This window comes from Pholcus phalangioides, unplaced genomic scaffold, assembly GCF_987345545.1.
Source record: "Pholcus phalangioides strain wild (caught in Gottingen) unplaced genomic scaffold, Ppha-v1.0 ptg000017l_1, whole genome shotgun sequence".
NCBI classification, from domain to species: domain Eukaryota; kingdom Metazoa; phylum Arthropoda; class Arachnida; order Araneae; family Pholcidae; genus Pholcus; species Pholcus phalangioides.
This window is the reverse complement of record NW_028301610.1, coordinates 44429835-44451745: the sequence shown is the minus strand read 5'-3', so window position 1 is coordinate 44451745 and position 21911 is coordinate 44429835. Positions and strand designations below refer to the sequence as shown.

General features: G+C 30.0%; 2 long non-coding RNA genes across 4 annotated transcripts in view; one reads left to right on the top strand and one right to left on the bottom strand.

Annotated features, from left to right (window-relative positions):
• The window catches only part of LOC149073500 (uncharacterized), a 105561-nt gene extending 104108 nt beyond the window's left edge, over nt 1–1453 (top strand). Inside the window, exon 4 of the long non-coding RNA XR_016194359.1 lies at nt 862–1453. This is a non-coding gene — a long non-coding RNA (uncharacterized LOC149073500). The remainder of the gene's footprint in view (nt 1–861) is intronic.
• The window catches only part of LOC149073499 (uncharacterized), a 92936-nt gene that overhangs the window by 49052 nt on the left and 21973 nt on the right, over nt 1–21911 (bottom strand). For 2 of the 3 annotated variants that reach the window (XR_016194358.1, XR_016194357.1), the window contains exon 2: nt 7706–7835. The exons of the other annotated variant lie outside the window; for it this stretch is intronic. This is a non-coding gene — a long non-coding RNA (uncharacterized LOC149073499). The remainder of the gene's footprint in view (nt 1–7705; nt 7836–21911) is intronic. 3 annotated transcript variants of the gene reach the window in all.

Here is a 21911-nt window from a genome sequence, read left to right as displayed (position 1 = left end):
AATCCCAATTTCACGCGTTGTCATGCAGAAAGGATTATAGTATTTAACAGTAATTATTAATATTAGGTAAAGAATTATCTCGAGATGACTTTTCGAAATTTTGTGTTTACTTTTGACCATGCAATGTTTTTGTAAACCCGAAATTGGCATGTAAATCATAAAAACACTGATTACGTGGCTAACAATCTTCGTTGGATGCTAAAACGTAAAAAAAATTACTCGAAAATTTATTAATTTTTTCATACATTCTAACGTTTTTTTAGCTTTTAAAAAATTCTAAATCTAATTCATTTGAGATATAGGCCTATATATTTTTCTCATTCTATTTGGATTTATACTAATTTAATTTTATTTTATTTTAAAGAATTAAAACCATGTCGAAAAAAATTTTGATGTGTTATACTTTTTTACTCGTATCGAAAATAGCTGAATGAAATTTCTTATAATGACACACATATTTAATGATATTTTTCACCATGAAATATTTAAAACATCTGCAAATAACGCGTAATTTTTAAGTATTAAAAAAACAAATAGTATTATAAATTATTGATAAACTAGCACATATAATATTGGAAGTACATTCAAAGAAGTTTTCATTTTTCACAAATAATTTTTAAAACTTTTAAAACAGAAATATTTGAAAAAAAAAATTCAAAAGTTATGAAAAAAATGTTTATAACTTTTTCAAAAAATATATAAATTCCATTTTCGGTTTTAAAAAAGGAATCAACTGTGTCCTGATTCTGGATGAGTATTTTCTTCAATCGATCAATTTTGTTTAGCAATCAATACCTAAAAAAATTATTTGATAAATATTTTTGTCTTATAAACTAAGACATTTTTTTTGTCTCTTTATAGAGAAAATGCTTCGATGACGATACGGAAACGGATATATGGGGATTATTTATCTCTTCACACACACTATATAGACGAAGAACAAACACATAGTTATTACGTAAATTTCACCTAAATTGACAAGAGGAAATTAACAAAAAAAAAAAAAAAAACACTGCCCTTTTCTATAATAAATACACATTTTGTAGCATCATCATCTATGAATGTTTTTAAAATAAATCATGTAATAAATTTTATCGATAATCATTTCTTTGCTATAAAGCAAAGAAATGAAAAAAAAACAAAAAAATTGCTTTGTTTTTAAAAATTTTAATGGGCAATGATTTAGATATGTACACTAATTAGATTAGATTTGATAGTTTATTTTTCTCACAAATTTTGTAGTAAAAACAATTCTTTATTTTTTTTTTTAAATACACATTTATTGTTACATTTTTCACTTATTTTTTGTGTCATTTGAATTTTACCATTGAAGACAATCATGGTGTGATAAAACTTCTCGAAAACGAATTCTTTGTAAATAGCTAAAAAAAACACTTTCACGTACTTGTTATTAATGTAACTTTCATTGAGTACAAATAAAATTGTGTGCACGAAAATAATGTAATAATTTTTTTCATCTCTGTTTCTTCTGTAAGATAGTTTTTCAATTAGTATCTTGTCGATAAATTATATGGGAAATATATATATATTTGTGGATGTGGTGTGAAGCAGGTGTTTATATGATTTATTGCATATAATACGTTTGAAAGAGAGCTGGACGGTCAGTTATTGGAGATTTCCACACATCTCGGTAGTTAATTTATCGACTGATCGGTTGATAATCTTCTTAATTGATAAGTCGATAATTTATTATCCCCCTTTTACTGTCCTTGTAATGAAATTCTCGGTCTCGAAGAACCGGATTCTTACATGCTGAAGCTTGGATAAAAGCGATCGTTATCAATAATTGAATTAATAAACATTTGCAAATTCTTTGGTCTAAAAAAATTGTTTATTTTGAAATTATATTTTATAAAATTTTTTATAACACATACAACTTAAACCCGAAGGAAAACATGATCAGAATTTGTAGAATTCGAATCGAAAATAAATCATACCGGCTAATATCGGCTATGTTTGATGAAAGATCCGTTCAATAGATGGCGCTACAAGCCAAATGCACTTACGAATGGAATTTTTTCGAATATATATTAAGATTTTAATCTTTTAATATTTCAGCAATGATTATATATAATGTAAAATTTTTTCAGTGGATGTACATTTGATATACTTCACTACTTAATAGTCTGGTATTAATTAATGTGGAATATCAATTGCGTTAAATAAATTTCGTTTTAATCTGAATTTTCGCATTCCCTTGTATTGTATGATTGCAAAAATCAACCCTCTATAGTCCTGTCTATACTGTATTTGAATAATACACATGGCCAGAAAACTACTCATCATACTAATTTCTTAGTTAAATTTTTTTAGTATTTTAGGAAATACATCTTTTAGTGTCATTCCAGTATGAAATACGGCTATAGAAGTGCAATAATTCTTTATCTAGTAAGAATTACATTCCTTGTCGGTGTCATTTTTTTGAGTGGTGCTGAAATTTTACGAGTTCAAAGATCTATAAAATTGCAGCAAATTGAGGGAATCGGAAATAAAATTAAAAAAAATAACTATTCAACTTTACTAAGCAAGATTTGATCGGTTTATAGTAGAATATAAATTTATATCAGTAGAATAAAGGTAAACTAAATATTAACCATTTTAGATAATTAAAAAATTAACTCTGAATAATTAAATTGTTGCGTTTTGATCCATTTTTTCAAATAAAATTCTGCTAACAGCAGCAATTTACATCCGTTTTTGAAAAAAATGATTTCCAATACATTTTTTTATGAGGATGAACCATAGAGGGTTAATTTTCACGACACAGTTAAAATTGATTTTTTTCGAAATTCACGAATTTAATAGGCAATAGAAATTAATTTTTATGTTTATTTGCCATAATTTGTAAGAGTCTGATTTTTTTCGATAATATCAATGCATACATGAGGAAAATAATGATTCGGATATCTATTTTTTATTAGATATTCATATAAGATTTTCAATTATCACCGAAAGGTTATTTTGTATTAGTGCAATGATCCTCAAAATAATAAATACACTGTATAGGACAGGTATCTTTATATAATAAATTTGATTTCTCCTGAGAGGTAGAAAAAAATGTGGAGATTCGTGTAAAAAATAGAAAAGGAAGAGAAGAAACGGTAGGCCTATTATTTTTAGATTACGTCGGATTTGACCACTCATCCACGGAAATAATTGATGGCTCAAAACCAGGGTATATTCCCATTTTGGAGTGTCTACTTATAACACTGTAACAAAGAAAAGATAAAAAAAATCACCACCAAGAGAAGCTAAGCTTAGAATTTCAAAAGAACCACAACTAATCATTAAGTTCACTTCCCACAGTAGCGGTAAAAAAATAAAAAAAGTATATAGTTACGCGATGTACTATGTGAACAAACGGGAATATTTTAAGTTTTTGTATGGAATAAGCTTAAAACGTCACATCGTAAGCCATCATAATAACGGTCATCATAGAACCAAGCTATAATAATAACAATAATAATAGCAGTAATAATCATACAATTATTTTACAAGAACATGTCAAAAAATGTCCATTGATAATCTGACAAGAAATGTGAGAAAAAATTCTGCGTCCAAAACAACAAATTACACAATGCCTAAACACCGTTACACTGTGAAATTTTAGGTTTTGGATAATAATTAGAAATATTATTATAATAAAAAATTACATAGTTATAGCTTGTGTTTGTTCCCTGGAAATATTGTGTAATTGCTTATTTAATTTACATAAATTTTCAATTCCCATGAACGATACACACATAACCTTGAACAGTTCGACCCCATAAAACGTATTGAAAAAAAAATACAAAAAAGGATGCAAATTGGTACTGTTAGCATATTATCAATTGAAACAATACATCAACATAGAAATTTAATTAATTAAAGAGGACTTTGTAATTAGCTTTTTACATAAAAAGCCTTAATTAAGGGTGAAATATGCGGTTTGCCTTGATTTTAATGTCTTCTATAAGCACATAAAATCTTAGCAAAGTTGAAGTTTTTAACTTGAATTTTATTTCCACCCCTTTAATTTGACGTGAGTTTATAAATCTTTGACCTTATAAAATTTCAGCAGCAGGATTTCAGCAGGAGCATTTAAAAAAATTGTATTAGAGACGTTTTAGAAAATCCAAGTTTTTATTATTGATGGTGACCAAAGAAATTTGATTATCAACTTTAATACTTGCACAATCTTATCGATTTTTTGAAAATTGTCAAAGAATAAAATCGAAAAAAATTATTTAAATTAGTAGGCCTATCGTATCTATTATTCCTCTATGGTTTGAATCACATAAAAACGAAATGAATTTTTTTTCTTCCTAAAAACGAATGTGAATTAGTGCTGTTTGCATGTTTTTAATTGAAACAATACATCAAAGCGGAAATTTAATTAATTAAATTTTTAATAAGAACTTTAATCAATATTTCGATGTTTTAATTACCTAAAACAGTTAATTAGGGGTAAATTACAGTTTTCCTTCAGTTTATCTATAAACACATAGAATTTTGCTTTGCAAAGTTGACTGGTTTTAACTTGAACATTATTTCCAATTCCCTCAATTTGGTGTGATTTTATAAATCTCTGAACACTCTCAAAAAATGACACCGACAAGGAATTACACTCTTTCTATAGATAAAATGTATTGTACTTATATAACTATATTTTGTGTATTGAAATAACACTAAAAGATGTAGGCTATTTTCCCATAATACTGAAAAAAAGTGAGGGAAAAAATTTGATATAATGAGTTTTTTACCATGTATTTGTCATGCATATCAAAATACTGTATATACGAGACCATAGAAGGTTAAAGATGATCAACAAAAGTTGAAGACGAGAAAAGTCAATTTGATTTTTAATTTAAAAATATGACTATTGAAAATTCCAGTTACCTTATCAATTTATTTCTTTAGAAAAAAATCTCATTTATTAAACTTTGTATTTCATCAATTTCTTTAGAGAATCTTATTTATTTTTTCTATCTCGTATGCTTTCTTTTGAGATTTTCTATGGAGAAAAAATGAAATATCGACTCTCGGAGAGTTGTGGGTTCGCAAAATTTACTCTAGCGATAGAGCTAATAATAGACGATGAAAGGGGAAGAATAATATTGTGGAAAAAGATGGGCAAAGACGCATTCTTTTTCTACCTCTGTAAGTCAGAAAAACATGGCCTCCTATCCATGCGAGACATATGCCCTTTTTCACAGGGTCTCATTCCCCTAATATTTCTTCACGGAACCAGCTATTCTTCAATCTTTACAGGTAGAAAAAAAACATAAATAAAATAATAAATTACGTGGGAGTTTTCTTTTCTATACATACTTCGTATATTCCCTCTGTTTGCTTAGCTCATATCGTTCTTCAAAGTCCCCCAATGTACGCCGTCGAGTAAATTTAATCTCCATCAACTTTTAAATCGATCGATTATATATTATTACATGTTTCGAATCTTATAAAACTTTCATTAAAAACAAAAAAATTCTGTATGGTGAAATTTTTAAATATAGCTTAAAAAAATGTTTAGAACTCTACGTGCATTTTTTTTTTACTTCTTTATTTATTGATCATTCCAACAACATTGAATCCAATTACAGTTGGATGCATAAAAAATAAAATAAGTAAAAATAATAAAGGCAATAAAAGAAGAAAACGAATAAAAATGTGCAATAAAAATGCTTCAGATGAATATAAAAGTATCAAAAATACATGGTGCGAACGAGTAAAAATAGACAATACGACCGACGAACTACCAAAAATATTAAAATTGAATAAATAAACGAATGAAGTTGATAGTAAAAATGTAAATGCAGTATATATAGGCCTATATATATTTGAAAATTCAAAATGATTATACAAAATTTTACAGTTATTTACGTGATTTCTAAATTTTTCCATTAGGCATATAAAAAATATGTAGGTGCCCTGTTCGATAATTATATAGATTGCAGAATCGGTGAATGGGATCATAGTCGCAAATCGGAGTTGTGTAGTTTTTAATTGCAAATGAATTGCAAGATCTTATGCGATAGATTGTCACATTAATATTAAGTGTATGTAAAATTTGCGTACGATCAATTTTATTATGAAATAACTAAGGAAAAATAATACTTATAAAAATCTCTACGATAATTTAATCTAACAAAATGAAATAACGAGTTGAGAAAAACCAGGACCCGATTTAGGATTGATGGAGCAGGTTATATGTCCAACTAAAGTTTATCAATTACAATATGCCAATTTTTTGTGTTGAATGTATGATATATGGTGGATGGACCTAAAATGTATCTAAGGCATTTTAAACATCTAATGTGAGGTAACAAAATGCTAAACTTCTTTCTTCAATGTCTTGAAATTTTATCTTTTTGAACAATTTCTCCAAAAAATAACAGTTTGAGACTTTTACAGCCCTCTGTAAACCTCGGGGGCCCTAGATGAGCCTACAGGGAAATCCGGCACTCGTAAAAACGTACCAGTATGAACATCGTGATTGACACCGAATTTTCTGAAATAAAGATGCTCAAGAAATCTATATATTGGACAAACTCTAATAGTTTTTTTTATAAATGAATCTTCTGTTTTGGGGTATCGATTCATCTTCAAAACCACATTAGCTTACTGTTTATTTATTCTAATATTAATACATATATGTAAAGTTTTTCCCATGGAACGTCTTCATCGATGAATCTCGTGGATATGGAAATACTAGATAAATGCATGGAAATATTCGTTTCCGCTGCCTCAGAATTATCTAAGAATGTTTTTGTTTTTTTCATGTATGTATATTTATAGAAAAATATTTAAATCTTGGAGAATCATCTAATGTCCTCTTGGTGAAATAATCGACGCCAACAGTATACTGTCTCGAATGCGTCAAGCAAGAGAGAGAGAGAGAGAGAGAGAGAGATTTGCTTAACAATTGGGCCCTTGATCTTATCGCTGTCTTTCCTGTAGAAGTCTTACATGTAAAAGAAAAGAATAAGTAAAAAAAAAAAAAAATTCTGAAGACGTAGGACGAAGAAAATTATGTTTTATCTCTTGTTCCACATTATAATCTTAAATGTAAGCAGAGAGTTTCTCATTCATGAAAATGACAGAAAATTATAGTTTGTGTCTATTTTGTTTTCCTCTCCGACTGGTTTCATGTTTTCTGTTCAACGATGCAAAGAGAATATTTTTTGCTGATTTATTTGTTACTTCATGGATGTTACATTATCCTTGAAAAAACAAAAAAACTTAGCTTCGCAACAGATAGTTAGCCGTATATATTTATTTCATCATTCTTTTCCCTACAAAATCCTCGAAAATTAGATTTTTTTTCTCGGAAAATCAGGAAAGTTTTTTTCTAGTTTTTCCAAACACCTAAAAAAACACCATCATAATTCGTGAATTACCATCTGCACTACGATGATTGTTTTTCTTAGATGTTGAGCCATTTTTTTTTTTTTGAACAGTTGTGAATCATTTCTTTGATGACCGATTTAATTATCAATTATTTAAATGTGAGTTATGTATATATGCGTGAATTTCTCTAGAAAAAAAATCCCAATTTAGCAGTAGATGGAACTAAAATTTGTCAATGTTTTTAATGAGAAACTGACGGGACTAAGATGACTTGTAGCATTGAGAGAGAGAGAGAGAGGATTTGGAGTTAATCATGTGTGGGAGTGATAAATTAAAATTAAGGCCTAAGACTTACCGGTTTTCTGCACTAAAGAATTCCTACGTATGTAAGGATTCACATGATTACTTGTCCATAAAAGAAACGCCTAACAACTGAATACATTTTCCACTTTATAACTTCATTCATCAATCACTATTACAAAAATCTAGAATCACAAAAGAAAAATTTAGAAAATATTAAAAGCAAAAACCCAAGTAGTTTTATTTCTTGAAAATATCTATCAGATAGTGAGTAAACATATTTTTATCTGAAAGCTTTCCGTTAGGTAAATAAATGTAGTTTTTTTGTAATGAAACAGCTGTTGAACATTAAGATTCATTAGTATGTGTTGTTTCTTCCAAAATTTCATAAACTAGATGACATCCTAAAGTTATACTTTCTTTGTAAGGGAAAGAAATACCCATCACACACACACACACACACACACAAGACGATAAAAGCTGGTCTCAAAGATTTCATTGTTGAGATGCTCTTGCGACGACGCTAATGCTCCGTTAAAAAGTAACGATCTGTCCGAAAGACATGCTTTAAGTATGATAGACTAGCTCTTAAATATCATCCTTTTTGTTTTTATTCTGTTTTCATGATTTCTGAGTCTTTCATCTTAATTTCTTTCGATCTCGAACCCAAATCGTGTTCACATTCCTTCTTGGAATATAGAGTATAATACCATGTTTGATAATGGGAAGCCTGCATAATTTTTTTTATAAGAACTTAACTCCAAAAAAACAACTTTTTAAACAAAAGTGAAAATATATTTTTGAAATTCCGATTATAATGTTTGTTATATCCACGAAATAATTTTTGATTAAATAAAAATTTATCATTCAATACTAATATTGAAGCAAAGCTTATACATTCTAAGTAAAACGTTATTTGTATTAGGCTATATGACAACAATGAAAAGAAAACTACAACAGTACTTTCCGTGCGTTTTGTTAGGGAATTCGACAGATGATATTGCCGAAGAAAATAATCTAAAAAATGACCGTCTTTAGTATATATTACTTGAAGTATTACTCTGGGTAGTAGGAGAAAAGTTTCTGTCGATATATCTATCCATCGATACAGCAAACACTTGGTAAATACGTAGTAACTGGAAACGGCTCATCTAGGATAAAAACCGATTTCCGTTATACTTTAAGAGGAAAGAGATACAAAATAAGTAGGAGAAATAAAAAACAACTTATGGGCTATCTGATAGAACTTATTTAGTTTTTCCGATTTCTTATTTTCTCTGAGAATTTGTTTTTAACGTTGCCAACACACACAATAACTTTATTTATTATACAATAGATATAGGCTACTACCACATTTGAGGAGAATACAGCTGCTAAAGACTTTGAAAATACACTTTTAAAATTTATACCATCGGCGTATACTGGAAGAGGAAAAATAGTAATTTATATTTTCGTTAATTACTGACATTGAGTTTTCGTCAGTATTTATTATTATCTTTTGAACTATTGGGTCATTAGGAAATTTCTGAGCATAATTTCCTTGTAAGTTTTTGAGCTTTTCAATTTTTTCCCTTCAACTTGGAGCTATTTTGTCGTGAAATGTAGCTGTTTAGGTGTTAGAAGGTGAACAGTTTGTGAAGCTTTTGAGAGCATGACGTGAGTGAGAGATTTTCTACAAAAAAAAACACCTCGATGCAAACGAAAAAAATGAAATTGAAATTATTTGATAACTGGTCAATTTGGTGAGTGAGTTGGAACATCCCTATCTCATGGATTTGTTTTCCTGCACCAAATGAAAAAGTGGCCCTACAAATGAATCATTTTTGGTGCATTTCAGAATCATGTCTCACACGGAATGTCTCCGTCCAGCTTCATTCAATATTTTTTAACTGTAACTACTTTCAGGAATCTGCAGAATCCGCGAGGTTTCGAATGCTCGATATCGAGTCATCATATCTTCATTCTACCCGATCCTCAAATTCTGGGCTGAAATTCCCGGATTTGAAACTTCGCGAAATCGTCGAATGGGTGATTCAAATAATATTCGTACATCGTCTCCATAAACGTCATAAATATTAAGTTTGAGTGTCATTACTTCCATTAAAAAAATAACATGAAATGGATGAAAATCAGATTTTGATCAAGATGTTAAAAACAATGAATTTTCAATACACCGATTACCATAATACCGTGCAGTGAATATAAATTTTATAGAAGTGCATTTCTGTGACAATGACATTTTTTCCAACTGATCTTAAGTGCACGGAAATTTAGCAAAACGCATCTTTTTTCAATGTTTAATTTTTCAATACATAATTTAAAGTGTTTTGCATCTAAGTGCATTGAAATTTATCTTCTACCTGTACCGAAATTGTTTTTAATATGCTTTAGTAGATAATATAATGCTGGCACATACATTTTTCAGTCTCAAATTTTTCATTAAAATGTTTTTTCACAAAACTATGTTTTTGAAAATAAAGAACACTTTTTCAAACTCTTCTTGTTCAAATGTCTTGGAATTTTGTAAGTTTCTTGGTACTGTAATGTTATAGCCTATGCTTTAACGAATTTTAAAAACATTCACAAAATTTAAGGATCTCCTACCTTTTTTTAACATGGTGAAAAACTGCCTGGTAGAAATATCATTAAAAATATTATTTAACCGTTGATTTATTTCAAATTTGATGTATATATTTTTGATTGTATATGCTATCCTATGCCAATAGAATGTTCTACATGTCTTCAATACTTATTATTATTTAAAAATTTTCAAACATTAAGAAAAGAAATGTTACATTAACACTTAGCGCATAATAAAATCACATAACATCAATATAATTAGAAAAGAAAAATTATCAAAATAAAGATCAGTCAGTTCTTAAAATAATGAAAAAAAAAATTGGGATCTATTCATAAATAGACCTACTTGAGTTATAAAAAAAGTAATTGCTTTTTTTTTTAGTTATAAAATTAAAAACTAAATTTTTTCAGTAATTTTGAGTCAATGAAATCTCAAGTTTTTCATCATTTCATGACCTGAACAGTTTTTTCTATTTGAATCAATTTTTTCTAATTACATTGACATAATGCTAGTTTATTACGCGTGTTAGGTGGTGATACCTTTTTTTCGAAAATTTGCAAAACCTGAATTATTAGACATTGTAAAGTAGGCCTATTCACTCAGCATAGGAGAGCATATATAATCAAATTCACGTGTGCCGAATTTAAAATAAATCAATGGTTAATATTTTGATGATATTTATGCCAGAGCATAGTTTTTCATCAAGTTAATTCCTTCCCCCCATTAAACAAAATTCAACGCTTAAAAGAATAGAAATTTTTTTAAATTTTCCTTATAAAGATTAATGATTTTTCTCGCAAAAAAGTATAGGAAAACCAAGTTTTCGCACAAACCCTCTAAAAAACGTAAGTTTCAAACTGAAGGAGATATGAATACTGACCATTTTCAAAACCTTCATAATGCACCTTAAAGAAAACACATAATTGAGCGGAAATATCTTGAGAAGTACAAAACGCTTTTAACAATTGCGAAAAACGTACCATTTGGGTGCTCTCGATTGGTACGGTGCATTTACGTGCGAGCAAGGTGTCAGTAATGCAATTTTTTTTTTAAAAATTCGCAAAAAAAAAAAAAACAAGTATTGAAGATACTGTAGCCTATAGACCTATTTGTAAAGCATTCTATCGACATGAGATGATAGCCTATATATAGTCAAAAATATGTGTAGTGAATTTTAAATAAATCAATGATTATATAAATAATATTTTAAATGATATCTGCACTACACACAATAGTTTTCCACCATGTAAAAGGAGACTCCTTAAGGAAAAAAAATTAAATGTCTAAAAGAATAGAGAATTTTCAACTAGTCCTTAAAGACATTAGTGATTTTTCTTACAGGAAAAAGAATGGGAAACAAGTTTTTGTATGTGCACATTACCCTCCTAAAGAAAAACATGAGTTTCAAAGTCAAGGGCATATTAATAATACTGACTATTTTCAACACCTTCATAATGCACCCAAAAGAAACCACATAATAAGCGGAAATATCTTGCGATGTTCATTGGACAGAACGCGCTTAACAATTGAATAGTAGACCCCGTTTGGGCACTCTCGATTGGCTAAGAACATTCTCATTGTGCTCACGAGCGTTGCGAGCAACCAATAAATCATATCTACTGTTTATCCGCTCGTTTCATCCAATTACTTAAACTTTTGACATGTAGATGATGCAGATAAGACTATTTAGATTCAATATTTCCCCTCTTTTTTAGTTTATTTATTTATTTTGCTTTTTTTTTTTATATCTTATCAACGCCATTCTAAAAGCTTGACACTTTCCTTTTCTCTTGCGATGCGGTTCTGTGGTAATATGTGCTGTGTATGCAGGGCGACACACGTCGTGCATTACTTAGCCCGCGCACGCCGCGTTTCACGTGGCCTAACATCGCTGATATTATTATTCTCACTTACTTACCAAGCGAAAATCAGTTGATCATTCGATGAGTATTGGCTTCAGGTTCGAAACAACGTGAGAAATCAAACGAATCTAATCTTCAAGCCGCATCATGTTGACAAGAATAAATATTTTCATGTATTATTATCTATGGATTCGAGTAGGCCCTGTATTATGCTTAATTCCAGTAGAGACATCTATAAGTAATTTCGTTGTATTGATTTCCCATTTAGATATAATAAATATTACGTTCAATTGATTCAATTGAAGAGTGGAAAATCCTATTGATTTAATAAGATCATATTGACGTTAGAAAAAGCATACGTAATATTGAATTTGAATAACGCAATATTTTTGAATAAATGCACCTTTTATTCGAATTTTATGCTTTGGATATATTTATTTTAAATATTCCACGGTTTATATTTTTAATTTTTCTTGCACACATAATATATACCAAAAAATGTTAATATATTTTATGATAAAAATTTGTTGATTGTTATTTGATTTCTTGCACTGGAAAATAGCTGTAGAAATATATTTAATGACTTAATTATATTTTTGAACTTCTTATTTGGATAATCGTAGGTTTTTTTCTTTCCAAATAATTTGTATGGAATTTACCTAAATTATTTACATATTTTATGATATAAATTTATTGTTCTTTGATTTCTTTTACTGAAAACAGCTGAAAAAATACATTTTTAATGATTTGATTAATCATAGTTTTTACACATTTTATTTGGTTAATTGGAAGTTTTTTTTCAAAATAATTTGTAGGACATGTAGTAGTCTTTACATATTTTATGATAAAAATTGATTGATCGTTGTCTGACCTTGAAAACAGCTGTAGAAACTTAATGACTTAATTATAGTTTTTAACATTTTATTTGGATAATCAGTAGCTTTTTGTTTCAAAATATTTTGTATGGAATTTACCTAAGTCTTTGCATATTTTATGATAAAAGTTGATAGTTGTTGAATGTCTTGCATTGAGAAATAGTTGAAGAAATATATTTATAGGCTCGATTAATTATATTTTTCAGACATTGTATTTGAATAATCAATAGCTTTTTTTAATCAAAAATATTTGTATGACATTTATCAAACGTTTTACATATTTTATATTAAAAATGGATTGATTGTTGTTTGATTTATTGCACTGAAAAATAGCTGAACATCTAAATAATAATTTATTTAATGGTTTACATTATTAACGTTTTTTTGTGCAAATTCAGATTCATAATAACACTCCGCGGCAATCCATCATATTCTCTAAAAATACGAATTGTCGCATGTAAATGATGAATTTATCATGAAATATCAGCAGTCATGTGGAATTCAGAGCTGATAATGAGACATATAATAAATTGATAACCTCGATTAAATCTTTGATAATATTTTTAAAGTGACAAACAGATCAATATGCTACATCGATCCCTCATCCGCACATTATAAGCAGGAAGACCAGCACATTAATCTTTATAAAATTGTTTGCAAATAAGTCCTATTGTAATACCAAGGAAATGAAAAAATACATGACCATAAATTCCCTATATTTTGTAAAAAAATATTTAAAAAATATCGCATTATATATAAAAAGAAGTAGTCAAAACGTTAATAAATATATCAAATATCTGACAAAGTGATATAATAAATCTCGAACAATCTCGTGCGTGCGGTGGCCTCCATCGTTGTATGCATTAAAACGGTTTTCATTCGTGAGCTATAGATTCATAGAAAATTTGATTTTTTTCCCACTCAAAATATATAAAATAATGCCCCGTTCGAGTGGTTCTTTTTCCTGAAGGTTTTTGTTCTCTGTCAGGGTGAGACTCTTGAGTTTTTATAATAGAATACAAAAGAAGTTCAGCTACCGTATGATATATGTCGAGGTATTGCGCATTTTTATCCCCACCCATTTGCCAATAAAAAAAGCGTTTCAACCAAAACAGTGAGGGTAAAATGGGGAGTTGAAGTACTGGAGGAGGGAGGCGAAGTCAGTTTTGTGTACCAGGTACAACAGCAAAGTACCTATATGTACTTGGTACTTCTATAGATGATGCATAATGCCTTTTATCTGCAGGGAAAAGCGGAATAAAAAACGTAGAGGATGTGATAAGTGAGATTTTAAGGCTTTAACGCGCTTTCACGTGTTGAATTTTTTTTTTCTGCATCACTCGAACGGAGATGTATCGCCGTAATATTTAATTTACGCTGGCGTTTCTATTATTTAAATTTAACATACAATGTGTTCAATAATCAACCAAACAGTTTTGGAAGGGCTTATAAAACACGCATTTAAGGGCATTTTAAGTTTTTATCGGACCACAATTATAGGTAAATGATTAAACGCGCGTAAGTTGGATGATGTACATGTATTTTCAGTGTTCATTAATGTATCACTTTTCAATGTGGTTAAAGTCCAATACTGGGGCATTGTCAATCCTTTTTTTTTTTTTTTTTGCTTGTTAGGATTTTTATGTTATATACTGCCTTTTAATTTCCTCTACTGTAAATAAAATAATAATTATGATTTTTAGTTATTGTTACTAACGATTGATTTCAATTTTTGTATCAAGTAATGAGAGTGAAAAGAGAAAAGCAAAATAATAACGATAATTAATTCATCAAATCAATATCAGTATAGTTGTTGAAACAGACATTCAGACTCCTTATAATGTGCACTGGGTTATTAAAGAACTCTTGTTTCTTGTGGAAACTCGGCATCAGATAAACCCAAGTGTTTGTGAATCTTTTAAAAAACCGCCAACAGCTCAAAATATCATTTCAACGCCATTGAATTCAACAGATCTAATCAGAAAATTTGAGACTAATTTAGAAGACTTACCCACAAATTTTGCATCTGCGAATGGAATCGAATGAACTGTTCATATAAAATGGCTAACCTCCATATTTATCTCTTAATGTTTCTAAGAACAACGTGTTCTCTTGATTTCTCTAACTACACCGAATCCTTACCTAAGAGCTCTTAAATGGTCTTATTCCGCGATGAAAACTGTGATGGATGTTTCAAAGATTTGGCCTTTAAATTAAGCTCAAGATGCTAAAACCGAGTCTTTTCCCCTCTGTAACTTAAGATATTTTAGGCATGGTTATAAAAAGCATTCATGGTCCGTTAACGAAATGTTCGGGAAATTATTGAACACTCTGTATATAAATTTCATTGAATTCCTTCCTTTCGTTGACTGATATAAATAGGCGTACGCAGAATTTTCTCAAAAGTGTGGGGGGGGGGGGTCAATGTTTTTTTTCTTCTCAAAGGCTGGTTTACGTTTTTTCCTGTAAAATAACACTATAATCTCGGTTTGAGGGGGGGGGGGAGCCTTTGCGTACGCCAATGCTGATATATATAGTAAAATCTGGCCGAATATTGCTATATGCTCTGTAGTCTTTGTATGATGGAAATTTAAATTTACGACGTGTTTTGTACTCGTACTTCAAAAAGATGATATACAGTATAGCCTACATAATTTGAATAAAAACCATAAAAATTCAGTTCATACGAAAAACCTCTATTGTAGCTGACAACATGTGGTCGCTAGAAATTCAAAATATGAAAAAAAAAAAATCATTATGAACTTTCTTTTTGGCAGACATAAATGAAATTTTTTTTGATAAAAATACTATTATTTTCTAAACTTTATCAATTTTTAATAATATTCCATTAGTGGTTATTTGAAGCATTCATTGCGAACGGAGAGAAATAGGAGGAGCTTAGATGGAGAACAAAAATTTAACATTTGTTTATTTTCTTGAATATTTGGGAGGGATATAAAAATAAAAACCCTATGGTATAAACTCGCACGTGGCACCCCACGCCCACTTTACCATGAAAACTACAGGAGAGGAAATAACTGGAAAAAAAAATTCCAAAGAGAGAGAGAGAGAGGCTATTGTGAGTTAATTTTCCGGCACATAAAATAAATCCAATTGAAAAATGAGTTTCATTTCCCAGTTGGTAGAGTATAAAAGACGGGCCTCCAATGTTGCAAAGTATTTGGCTTTTTTTGAGGGGTTTATACGGATATACGCATAGGGGGGGGGGGGAATGAAGGTTTGATGTACAATTGATACTATGCCCTTTTTTGGTCTCCCCTCAATTCTTTTAATCTTGACCCCTCAGTGACCTTAGGGGTGGATATCACAGTTAAACTGAAAAACCTCCCTTTCTTATGCTTCATAGACCAATGATTTTCTATATATCTAAACCCCTATTGAGCTAGAAATTTTTTGTTAATGCCAAAAACTGACTCGATCCCTTACTCACCTTCGCTTCGAGTGCAGAGCCAATATCTACTCTGCAGGACTACGTATCGAAATATATATATATATTTATATGTGTCTGTGTGTATGCAGTAGGGGAGGGTCAAAAAATTGGGAAATTCTGAAATATAAAAAAATATAATAAAATAAGGGCAGTATGAAGGGCCATGCCGATTCTCTCTGTTTCTCTCTCTCTCTCTGTTTCCCTCTAGGGTGTTCATATCGTGGGTCACAGCTTGCTATAGCTTTTGATAAGCCGACTTGGTATGGATTCTTTATTTTCTGTCGAGAATTGATGAATGAATACAACTGCGTAGTGGAAATGAACAGAAAATCTCTAGGGTTATAGATCATATGTTATTTATATCCAGATAAAAGTAATATGTTTGGATCGAGAGCATCATAATTGAGGCTACAATATGCCTCGATCTAGAGATAAATTATCACTATTTCATGTCCTCGAGAATTAATCAAGAGAAATTAATATCATGTGATTCAGATTAAATCTTTTCCACAAATGATACCTCCACACATTAGGTATCTACTTTTTCCGTGAGGTAAATTCTTGTTAGGTGCCATGCTTTATATTATTTGTTCCAAGGTAACTATGGACGAGGTTAGACAAGAACGAAATACATTAATCGGTATTTATACCACTAAATACAGATACTACCGAAATAATCGATTTTATTATTTTTTTAAGACTTCAGTAGCAAAAACGGATCAAAATGTTTCTTGACATTTTTTCGTCCATGGCTCCTTTTTGGACCACATTCACTTCTTCTGGGTCCCGGTCTTACCCAGATTCCCTTTGCCCCATCCAGAAACAAGGCCCTCTCTACTTATCGAATTGATGTTTTCAGAAAATTTATAGTGAATAAAAATTTTATAAATAAGGTCCGTCTCCGGATCCCTGGGCTAGAGCTCAATGAGCTTGATGTTGTGTAGGTTCTATGCAGGGGCGTATCAACATTATGGGCACTCGGGAAAAGTGACGTTCTAGGGCTTTATGTATTTAGCTAAAAGTAACAGCTTACATATTTACTCTAAAATATCATATTACTGGATCCGATCATGTAGCCCCCCCCCCCCCCCGTAATGACAATCAGATAGCAAATCCCTCAATGGCATAGTCCAATCCCAGATTTAAACATGTGTTAATATTGCCCTGGTTCTTTGGGCAATGGTACTGGATTCTCAAATTAGTAACATTTTTGTACATATTTCACTTGATTACACATTCAACTTAAATCTTGACAGCTGGTATTTGCTTCACAGTGTTTGTTCTCTTGATGACTTGCCATGGCTGCCTTTTCAATTCATTTTAATCCGTGTCCCATTAGAATATCCCAGGTCTGGATGACCCTCAGTTGAGAATGACTGATCTAAATGACGTAATAACTCTAGCCAGTTTTTTTGTGTTAAACTCAAGTGAATTGTTCTTCTAATCTCGAGACGAGGAGGCCTATCTCTAAACCCACTGCCAAAAATTATCATGAAAAAAAATTTGTGTCATTTAACAGCAGAATTGTTACCACACCAGACTTTGGTTCAACATGGATAGATCGAGACTTGACTATAAATTTAACATCCCTGTATAATAAGCCCCGAAAGTGATATTTCAAGAAAGCAAGTCCTAATATAATGCACCAAAAAATAAATTTATGTTTACATTCACAGTGATTTATTAAATAGTTATAAAACTTCGAGCAATCTGTTTTTATTTTTCAGGTTTTTTTAAACCTATATGTATCACGAGACTTTGATTCATTGCTTTATCGGCAATATATTGACACTGTCGTCTTCATGCAAGAACCATTGAGAAAAAAAAAAGTGTTTCGAATGGGAAAGAAAATGCTATAAATTGCTTCAATTTCGCTCCAAAGTAAAACAAATACTTCCCTAGAAGCATAATTACTCATTGCGAAAATAAGTCGATAATCGCGAATCGATACTTTTCGCAACTGGTGCAGCTGATTGCATAATCAATACTGGAGAGAAAAAAGCTCTCTCTCTCTCTCTCTCTCTCTCTCTCTCATTCGTACAGTGTGTACTGTACTATTATAGATATATTTATATATACACGTCTATTTCTTTGCTTTGAAATGCAAATCCAAGAGAATTTCGCTCGATGATACAGTGGTGTAAAGGGTGAAGAAAAGAATTGTTAGGTTCCGAAATTGAACCACAGAGAAAAGAAAAAAAATGCATATATATATATATAATGCAAGACTTTAGTTAAGAATAGAACAAAGCGAGAGCATTATTTACCCTGAAGTCAAAGAATCGACAAAAGAAATGCCATTTTTTTAAATTGAATTTTGATGAGAAAAATTCAAGAAACGTAAGACTCTCTTGATACATATTTTCCATTTTACTATTTATAATCTCATCTGAATCACATAAAATTTAATTTTAAAATAGAAATTTATTCAAAAAACATCAGTTAGTTGCACAAATTCATTTTTTGGACAAAATTTCATTGAAATATGATCGTATAAATTGTGATCATGTTTCTCCAGTGGAGAAATAGAGGAAATTATATCGTTGAATTTGTAGTTGGATATACGTACTAATGATATACATTTTACATCAGTGTTTCCCAAAATGGGTGATATCGCCCAATGAATCCGGAGGCGGTCCATAAATGCTACATACCCAACATGGAATGCTATGGTTTGAATTAACGGCGGGAGGAGGGGGGCGACGACGAGAAAAACATTTTTCTGAGAAGGAGGTGTTATGGATAGGCCTTAATATTCTAACTTCCCATTAAAATTTTCATACGAATCATATGAAATTTAATTTTAAAAAAATTATTTGAGAAACAAAATTTTATAGAAATAAGATCGATATAAATTGTGATGATGTTTCCCCCTCGTAGAAAAGTGACAGTGAAAATTATTGAATCATTGAATTTGTATTTAGATATGATGAGTTTTATATATATATATTATATATATAAATATATTTTTTTTTTTTCAAATAAAAAATGACAAATGGTGGTAAATTTAAATTAATTTGATTTTTTATTTGAAAAATAATTATTTTAACTATTTATCGATTAAATTCTTCACATGCACGAACGTATGATGATCTTCAAGGCTTCGTATTCCAGATAAAAGTGGCTTTAATTGACCTCATTGACCGCTCAGTAGTGGTCAGTGAAAAATGTTTATTTGTGGTTTCCCAACTCCAAAAAACAAATAAGAGCCGGCTTCCCATAAAAACATAACGGAAGATATACAAAACATAGCAAAAATTCGATCAATATTTCACCCATTCACTGCGAGTTTTAAAGATAGACGAAAATAAACATTACACAAGTCTACGCACACCCACTGCTCGCTGCACTGGCAAAAGTCAACACTCTTTCAAGAGCACAAAACTGCATTAAATTAACTTATAAGTGATAAATAGAAGTTTAGTCACTAAAATGCTTAAAATAGGCAGGAAATAGGGCACTAAATATGCTTAAAATAGGCATTTATAATGGAAGAAAAACAATGACTAAAAGCCTAGATATTAAGTGTTCAAAAATTGGATAAAAATTGGTTGCACTTACTTTATCTACTGTTTCAATTATAGTTTATAATAACTGCATTATTTTCAAAATTACACTAATTTTATAAAAAAAATTAAGTGTTTGTGGTCCATCAAGATTAAGTCGATTGCAGGGCCAGCATTACCAGACACGGAGCCCGTAGAGAAGATGATTGTGGGGCTCTTTCGTAATGTGATTGAGTCTCATTTATATTTGTTGCATTATTTGGACAATTCATTCTTATACCTGGAACACAGCTACCATGTTTTATTGTCCTAAAAAAATTACCTTCTATTTCATTGATATTATGCGAACGTATACTTCAAGGGCAGTGCCCGGTGTGGCCGCACCTGTCACACTACCCTGAGAGGGACCAATTCAATCGATTACTAAATACCGAAAATGACTTGCCATGGTTGTTTGCAGTGCATTTGTGTTGCAATAAAAAAATGAAATGTTCTCCAAAAATATGATATGGGGGAGGGGGAGCCTTCTGATAATAATTAATACGAAGACTTAAAGATTTTAAAAAGATCAAGTCATTTTTGTGGTTCCCATATGCTGAAAATATCCAAGTTCTCCAGAATCTATGGCCTCTGAAATTCACAAACAAACTTAAATTTATGTTATTAAATCATTTATGACGGAAATTCAAAAAAATGCGATTTCACAGAAAAAGTTCGAAAATAGGCATTTATGGCATTTTGCCTTAACTTCCGGGCTCTAGTGATAGATTTTCACATTTTCTTAAGTGAAAAGTAAGTCTATCGATCATAACACTAAAAAAGGTGAAAATTTTAAAACTTTCTAGAATTTCCTTTTTAACTTTTTGGGACAGTATTTGAGTGTCGAAGTAATTTATCATCGAACGATGAAATATAGATTTAAAAGAAAAGATAAATAAAAGTTAGATTTCGGACTTTTCGAAGAAGTCTATGAAAGTCTACTAGAAACAATGTAAAAAAAAAAAGAAGCGTTGAAGGAGAACCTATCTCGTTCCTCATATGGTCCCTTGGGAAATGAGAAAAGAGCTAAGCATAGAAAAAATAAAAGGTAAGATAAAAGAAAAAAGAAGTAAAAATGGCAATCAATGTAATAGGGAAGAAGTTATTTTTCCGGCCTTAACCTTGTACTCGAAATTTTATTCAATCCCATTTGTAGCCCCCTAAGATCAAGAAAATTAGTTTGTTTTCATTATAACGTTTCAATATATTGAATTCTTCGATTACCTTTCCGAATGTATCATCAATTGAATCTATGAACAATAGACCGATTTTTTAGATACTTTTCCTATTGTTATCGTAATAATATATCTGATATATAGGCTTATATCATGAAATTAAGAGTAATTATTATTATTATTATTATTATCATCTCGTTTATTGCTTATTTGCTGTTGTGAAATAGGTATGTTTCTCACGCATAGAGAGGGTTAAGATTTGATATTAATATTGTCGTGGAGTAGGTACAAATAATTTGTGACAATATGTAATATAGTCTACTAAATCCCAAACATAAATTAAATAACGTACAGAGAATTTCGCTGAGATTGTCTGAAAGTAATATATATTCTAGAAATTATTTTTAGAAGTAAAATATGAAAAAAATGCTAACAATAAAGATTTATGAAAATTAAAATTCTTTTCGTTCAATCGAAAAAAATTTGATTAATAAAATTTGAGCATTTTTTGTTAATATTGTTATTAATAGGATTTTTGTCATTCGGAACAAACACTATTTTTATTCTATTATAGTCTATAATAGAATAAGGAAATAATCGTAAATTGTGACTGAAATCAAGAATTTTAATCATCGATTTATTTCGACGAATATTTTTTTTAACAATGCGGGGAGAATTTGTTTTGTTTCAACAGAGAGAAGCAGTTTTTAATAATTAATATTTTTTGATTTTAAGAGCCGTATAAAAATTTAAATTTTTTTTTCTTTCAATT